The sequence below is a fragment of the Saccopteryx leptura genome, chromosome 6 (genome assembly GCF_036850995.1).
Source record: "Saccopteryx leptura isolate mSacLep1 chromosome 6, mSacLep1_pri_phased_curated, whole genome shotgun sequence".
Taxonomy (NCBI): domain Eukaryota; kingdom Metazoa; phylum Chordata; class Mammalia; order Chiroptera; family Emballonuridae; genus Saccopteryx; species Saccopteryx leptura.
In genome coordinates this window covers 183,380,673-183,388,998 of record NC_089508.1, presented here as the reverse complement: position 1 = coordinate 183,388,998, position 8,326 = coordinate 183,380,673, and the positions used below count along the sequence as shown (strand labels likewise).

Here is an 8,326-nt window from a genome sequence, read left to right as displayed (position 1 = left end):
CATAAATAGGAGCCCACACATGCATAGGGATATATTGGCTCCCACCTAATTCAAGGTCAGCAATAACTTCAAAACAAATTTTAATAAACTCTTATCAAGCTGTTCGAATTAAAATTAAAGGGAGAAGAAAAAAACAACAAAATTCTCTACCGAACATTAAATCATGCAATATTTCAAACAAACAAATTTAGCTAAAGGAAACCAGGAACAAATCCTCCCTTTAAAATGCTTCTCTTAAAACAGCAAAGGAACTCAACATTTGAAAGCAAAAATAGCAAGAACTTATGGATGTTTCCCAAACAAAACACTGGGAATCTGGTTACATAGGAACTGGTAGTGAAGGAAATAATCTATCAATATTTCAAACAGCCGTTTGTCATCTGAGCTCTTTTTGATGAAACTTTAAAAATGCCTGTCTTCCATGACGAGGGACCAGGGCCTGACTAGGGAAGATTTCAAAGGACACAAAGTTAGTCTATTAACACCCCTGTTGTGGGTTTTCTTTGTCCCCATCTCATCTCACCCAACCTAAGCCTCTTGATTTTGCTGCATTCATAAAACATGTTTGAAAGATCTTAGATGGTGCAATCAAAGAGAATTGTATTCAACTCCTGTTTTTTGTATGTGACTGACTGGGTGAGACTAGGCAAGTTATTCATTGATCTCCAATGCTCACTTATTTTAGTTATAAAATGGGATCAATATAACTTACCCACATTAATGGAAATGGCCAGGAAAATCCCATTTTGTGGGCCAGTGTCCTTGTTTGGAAACACAGTAGTGAGAGCCCTTATCTACTTTAGTCACAAAAATACCTAAATAATGAAAGGAAAACTAATGTCTTAAATTAAAAGCAGACCGATGCCTTTAGGTGACACTACAGCTTGATCAATATAGATTCAAATGCTGCGTTTGAAATCTAAGTTTATTGCTGGGCAATATTTTTAAAAAGCCTTGGTGGGTTATGTATATATGGGCACCACAAGCCTCCCAAGCCTGCACAGGTTTGATGAGAGATAGGACTGAGATCCAAAACCTAAGATCCTATGCTGATCTTTTAAATACCCTGTGGCATTAGGACAAACTAGATACAAGCTCCCATTGTAAATGAACACACACCTATGACGTCTGTGATGTTCTTTGTTTTAATCCTATGGTTTGACACAAGGCCTGACACCTAGCTGGTGTCAACCAAAGAATGAGTGTCCTGAAGACAGATCAAGCCAATGGGCCCTTTTCTAGCTGGGAAAGGGGAATGAGTGGAACGGAAAATGTTAAAATTAAAATTTTTTTCTTAAAATTTTCTCTTTTACAATGGTGAAACGAGAGCCGTGGTTGAATGCTGCTGGGAGTAGGGAGGAATAGATTGCTAATAGAGATGGAGAGGAAATGAAAATAAATATAGCTGGCAGGTCACGGTCTCTGTAAAATAAAGAGAAAATAGGCCCCAGAGAGAAGTGGACCAACGGGCTCTTGTTCCCAGGGAACCCGCTTCCTGGCTGATCAGGAGAAGCAAGGAGAAGACAGCTCAAGATGCGTGCAGGCTTCTACATTTATTAATGGAAGGCTGAAGCTGTTTTAGGGGATCCAATCACTTAGGGTCTGAAACGTATACCTTTCATGATCCTTTAAAAAAAATTCAAAATGACTAGTTCACTTTAAGTGTCAGTGTTTGGAAGGAGCCTGTAACTCTGAGTACTCCTGAATCTCAAAAGTCATTAGTTTCATGTAAAAATCCCTTTCTCTGGCTGAAATGAAATCCTGGCTCCATATCTCATTCGCTATGTGAAGGGCAATCTATCCATCTCTCCGGGCCTCGGTTTTCTCAGCCTTAAGATAGAGACAGACCTAGTATCTATTCCAGAGAGTTTTTGAGACAATTAGATACAATAACCCGCATAAAACAGGATTGAAAAAAAATCATGTAAAAAATTAGATACAATAATCCTTATGAAGAGAATCCACCATAAAGCACTTAATTACGTCTCAATAAATGTTGACTATTATTATACAGGAGTGGGTAAAAGTAGGTTTACAGTTGTTCACATGGAAAATAAAACGATATTAAATAACACAAGAACTGTATGATGAATACTCACAACGGCAAACCCATTGTTTTGCCCACCCCTGTATAGTCCCTGAAACCGAGGAAGAACACTGTAAATGCTAGCTTCTACTCTAGCTAGAGGAGTCATAATATTTCAGATCATCTTATATTTTAGTTGAAATCTAAAGAACTAGAGCATATTAGACTCACAAGAAGTGTTTGTTTTTCTTTTTTCTGTGTGTGTGTGACAGATAGAAAGAGAAAGAGAGGGGGACAGATAGGGACAGACAGACAGGAAGGGGGAGAGATGAGAAGCATCAATTCTTTGTTGTGGCACTTAGTTGTTCATTGATTGTTCTCTCATATGTGCCTTGACTGGGGAGCTACAGCAGACTGAGTGACCCCTTGCTCAAGCCAGTGACCTTGGGCTCAAGCTGGTGAGCCTTGCTCAAACCAGATGAGCCCTCGCTCAAGCCAGTGAGCTTGGGGTCTCGAAACTGGGTCCTCCACGTCCCAGTTCAATGCTCTGTCGACTGCACCACAACCTGGTCAGGCAAGTGTTTGTTTTTCTTACTCTCCCTCCCCCTGCTCCTCCTTCCACGTTTCCTCCTCCTATCACTGGAAGAACGTGGGGGAAGAAGGTCCATGTGTGAACTCATTAGAGTGCCCTCCTGAGGCTAGAAATTGTGCCATTTTTATTTGAAATGAGGAACATCGCACACATGGTAGCTGTCGAGCAAATTTTTACCACTAAGAAAATTATTGCTATTATGTCATCATCCATTGTTCAGGAATCTAATAAACCTTGAATGCTAAAAAAACTGTCTCCAGAACCAAGGGTGATCTTGGTGACCTTGTAGACTACAGGACTAGTAGAGTGTGACCCTAACTCAGACACAGTTGGCATTCATTAAATGCTTAGTGGGTGAATGGTTTATCATGAGAGAAGGAAGATAGAAATGAAGGGTGACTGACTAAACTCTTTATACATATTGCTAAGCTCTAAGAGAGAGGAGGCCTACAAGGCATTCTCTAACCAAACCCCCCCCACAAAAACAACAACAACAACAAAAAGTTTACTTTGATAAGTCTGTCACTAAAAGAAATGTAAAACAATGCAAAAAAAAAATTGACTTCCAGTATTCATAACCAAAATGCAGTTCATTCAATTTTCTGCAAGTGGCACGTATTCAAATGATGCATAAAACATTCAACACTGTTGTTCTCCAATTTTATTAATGCTTGCTAACTCATTTATCCTCCTGATGATAATCTTGCCGGAAGCATCTCACTTTTTCTAAGGTACTAAAGTGACTTGGGTTGCAACCAAATCTGCGGTAATTAGCTGAATCAGGGAGAAATTATTGGGACACTTCGTTATTGCAGAAAATAATTCAGAATTCTAAGTAGTTACTTCAGTATTTCTCTCTGCCATATGTTCATGCCTGCACAACTTGAAGGAATCAAAGAGAATCCATGTCAATAAAAAACAACTTCCTTTGGCTTGTTGGGTAGAGCAATTCCCAATATGCGTGTTTATAATAAGTGAGGCACAAACAAGAAATAAGGAAGCAACTGATGCTAATGGTAATAGAAATAATGACTTTCTTCCCTGACAAGACATTCTACGGGGCTTTCTTGAGTAAATGTTGGATGGTAGAGACATCTATTCCTCCTCAAGTTTGGGTGGAAATTTGAAAATATTCAAGATATAAACTTGAACTCATTCAATATAAGAGGCAGGATAACAATGTACAAAATGTCAAATCACAATGACAGATTCAAGCCTGTGTTAGTGCCCCCCGGAACCAGGAATCTGGGCAGAGGCAATCACTCCTCTTGGCATTTCTGGTCCTGTAGAAGCTGCTAGATGGGTGACTCACATTGGAATTATGATCTGACACTTGGCATGGCACCTTACATCAGAAACTGGAAAGAAATAGCATCTTCTCCACATCGTTGATACACGAGAAAGATGATTAAACTCAGAGCAGTGACTGATCCAAGCTGGCACACAGCTGATGTGAGCATCATTATGGAAAGAGAGCGAGGCAGTGAGAGAAGGTGGAAAGGGCAGAATCTCGTAATCAGGCACCTGAGATTTGAAAGTCCAGTTCTATCACTTACAGACCTCCCAGAGTTGTGTTGTGGGGTGGACGCATCACAATGCTAGCTCACAGTAAGCCATGTCAAGTTAGCTTCCAGTTTCCAGATCAGCAAACAACTAGCGACCACATTGCACCCTCTCCAGCCTGTTTTAGCCTTTACATTACAATAACAGAAGTGAAAAGCGCATTCAGTAAGTAGGATGCATTTGTGAGTATTCCGTTTGAGAAACACACAGAGAGGTGCTTGAGAAGAAAAGTCACATGTCTCTTGTTGCTTCGCAGATGGGTTGCATTCAGAGACGTGATGGCAACTTGATGGTCCTCAATGAGGAGACCATAATATAAGATCAAAATCCGAGTGAAAAGCTTATTACATATATTTTATATAAATATCTATGTATTTATCCAAAAGTCAGCCTGAGCGTTACAGGAGGCAGACATTATCAAAGGCAGTCGTGTGAGGAAAGCACGTCTGAAACGTGGCCAGGGTTCACTGCAACTCCATCTTTATTAGTCATGCAATCTCGTGTTCCTGTAACCTTGATTTGCCTTGGTTTTTCCATCTGTAAAATGGGAACTGTAATTATAGGTCATCTTTCCTAGGCTTCATGAAAAGACAAAAATAAAATACTTCATGGGACTACAGCATATATAATTATTTATGGTTGTCAATTAATAACGTGTAGCTGTTACTATGAAGGCTGGTTTCATCGAGATGTTCAGAAATTTAACAAAAACAGAAACAAAAAGCAAAAAAAAAAAACCAAACAAAACTCCTCTTGTCAACACTGCAGTCTACTATAAAACCAGCATTAATATGCCTGTCCGTATTCACCGGCTTGTCAAGGACTTGCTTACTAAATAAGATAATCCATTTATCAGACCTCTGTAATTAATAAGAACACAGCTCCTCTCCCTGTGCTCTTTTATCAGATACATGACATTAGTGGCAAAGTGACATGACAGTGATATAAAAATTACAACATTAACAGGCGCTGAATAAATAAAACCCAAAGCAAAATCATTCTGAGTGCCAAGAATAGAATAGCTGAGATGTGGATGGATATTTCAGGACTGAGCACAGAACAGTAAATCACACAATAGTGGCAGAACACTGGAGATGATCCTTTTTCAAAATAAAACTATGAAATACTGGTGGAGACATACAGCTCTGCTATTTCATTGTGAATGACACAGGAAGTCTAATAAAGTAGCTGATGTATTGAAAACCTTATCACATCTTAAATGGAGGTGTATGCACCGATTCTCTTTACCCGCTATAGAACTTGTGCTGTTGTGTCAGGGAAGGTTGGATTTTTATTCAAGCAAAAATCAACTTCTTCTACATAAGGACAGTAGGACTCTCAGCTTTCACTCCTTTGAATACGCAGTTTTCAACATAGACATGACCGCCACATGATCATGTTGAAGCAAATTAATATTTGTAATCAATGACTATCGTTGATCATGTTATTTAGAAATGTGATTTTCTTCTGTTTAACACAACTCCTTCCATTGTTACATGCTTTCCCAGAACTGACCAAGGGCACTGGTGTCCTCTCATTTTTTCCAGAGATGGAATCAGGGGACAGACCTTGAAAAAAGGGGGCAAGGTGGGGAGATACGGGGAGCTTGGCCATTTCTTTACCTCTGTGTCTTTGACTGCTGCGACTCCCAGATATATCAGTCTGGACATCTACTTTTGTATTGGCTAAGAAAAATAGCTATGTTAGCTTTTACTTACAGCCCTTTTTCTGAATGATAGAACATTCTGGGTTAACAAAACAAACATATTAATAACGATTCCTCATTCTTCTTCTGGGAACCTACAACACATTTTTCTTTGTAGCCTCCTTCTCCTTGTCCCTGCCGGCCGCGACCCCTTCCTTCCCGCCTATATTGGCTCACACAGATGTATGTCCTTTTGGTTAATAGTAAGACTTTGAGGCCCCGTCTTGGGCTCCCACTAAACAAATAATGATCTTTCAAAAACAAATTAAAAGACTTTTGTTTTCATTTTGGTGGCAACCGTATTTCTTTGAAAAAATTGACAGAAAGTAACTATAACTGTTGAAAGCTTTTGCTTTAAGACTTCATGTACCTATTGGATATACTTTGTAAATATCCTGCTACGATTTCCATAAAACAGTGGTGCATGGGCAGCAATTAAGTAATTTATCATTGGTTTTGTGATATTTGCTAATTGTTACAGTGTAATAAATTTACCTTTTAACTAATACAATATTAAACCTCCAAAACATCGTATAATACTGAAAGTCGTAAACTACTTCCAACTATTTTTACAAATGAGTGATTTTCAATCTCTCAATATAAATTCATAACAGGTATGATGAAAGAAGTGCTATCTCAACAATCCAGTTTGTGAACTACTAATTTAAACTGGGTCAGTGACCTGATAGATATTTGGAAGTTTTATTTTTTATAGTTTAAATGTTGACTTTGGAACATTGCTATTACTCATGTCACTGATTTTCAGTTTTTGGCATCAAGACTCCTTAGAAAAGGTGTCACAGTAACATCAAATATAAAGATACATTTTAAAGCTGAAAACTGTTCTGTAAGTGTCACTACTGGTCATAACACTGACTAACTCATTTCTAAAATATTTGACAGTATTCAGCACATCTCTTCCTGAATATTATTTGTCTTACTTCCTTATTTTGCCCAGAGTTTTCTAGGATTCAAGAGGATTTTGCTTATCACATCAGTTTGCAATTCTTGGTTGTTTTTTATTGCTCTTCTCACCCTTACAAGATTTCCTTTTCAATTAAAAATGAAGAGTACAAAAAGTCAACAGACAGATTATTCCAAAACTGCATGCCCACTACTGTTGAAAAAAAAAAAGTATTCTTTGTGAATACAGCCCTTAACCAGAATTTCAGAAGTTCTATTATAATAATCTAAAGCAGTTCCAAAGAAACCTTAACCTGGAAAGCTTTTATCCAAGATCCTTTTTTAGGACAATTGTTCTTTCACAAGTGTGGCAATAAAATAACTTATGTACTACGGTTCACAAGCTCTGGACGGACAAATGAGCTTTAAAATTGTGTAATAACGTAACTATGGAAGAGCTCTAAGTACTCTTTCTAATGAAAACATCCTCTGTTCTTCTGAAAACATCCTCTGTTCTTCACCCTCTTGAGCTTTTTATCCTCTTGACACTTAATAGAGATCCTTGGGATAAGATCATGTTACCCTAATAGGAAATGATGAATTTATATAACATCATCAAATTGCTGTGTCCACTTGTACAGATGGTTTTGCATATAAATTCTATAAAGTGTTGATGCTGCTTAGATGAAATTCTAGATTAGTCAAGTTCCATTTGCTCTAATCTCTCAATCACGAATGACTGTCATCAAGGTAGTTTTATATGTCCAAATATGTAAGAAGTGAATATAATAATTTAAAAAATAGCTTTATAATATACTACTATGTCTCTAATGACTGCTAGTAAAGCAGACACGCCACACTTCTCATATGTTGTATGTTAAGAAAAAACAACTCACACAGAAAAAGCCAAGTGTAATACTTTTATATTTTAATAATCTAGAAAACAATTCAGTTCATTCTACCTGCCTAAATAAGTGTTATCCCAAGAGACAAAAGTATCTATGAATAAAATTATTTGCTATTATTCTTATTATTCTCTCTTAAGTGTGCCTTTGTTTTGTTCCAATTTTATCTTTCTTTTTTTTTTAATATGGACTGCTTCACGAATCTGCGTGTCATCCTTGCGCAAGAGGCCATGCTAATCTTCTCTGTGTCGTTCCAATCTTAGCATATGTGCTGCCGAAGCGAGCACTGTTTCGTTCCAATTTTAGATGATCTTTGTGAAAATACTAAAATTTAAAAAATAAAGGCATTCGCCTAATTGAGACTATATTTTCTTCTTTAATATGTGGAATAGCGACCATTTTGGAAACTACAGAAACTAGAAAACTGGCGCAAGCTATGAAAACATTCTTCCTGGGACCTAGCACACGCCACACACATATACAAGCACAGGACGTTATTTTCAAAACACCAGGTTAAGTATACGCGACTTGGAAGATTATCATCACAATATCCTATTTTTCTGCTATTAAGAATCTTATTTCCATTTTTTCCCCATTTCACCTTGGAATAAACATTTGAACCTTACTTATGT

At 37.6% G+C, this 8,326-nt stretch overlaps 1 non-coding gene across 1 annotated transcript; it reads right to left on the bottom strand.

Moving 5' to 3' along the window:
• Positions 1-7,873: 7,873 nt before the first annotated feature.
• LOC136377794 (U6 spliceosomal RNA) lies at positions 7,874-7,981 on the bottom strand. The gene has a single exon (XR_010746424.1). It is a non-coding gene; the product is annotated as a U6 spliceosomal RNA (small nuclear RNA).
• Between the last annotated feature and the right edge of the window lie 345 nt (positions 7,982-8,326).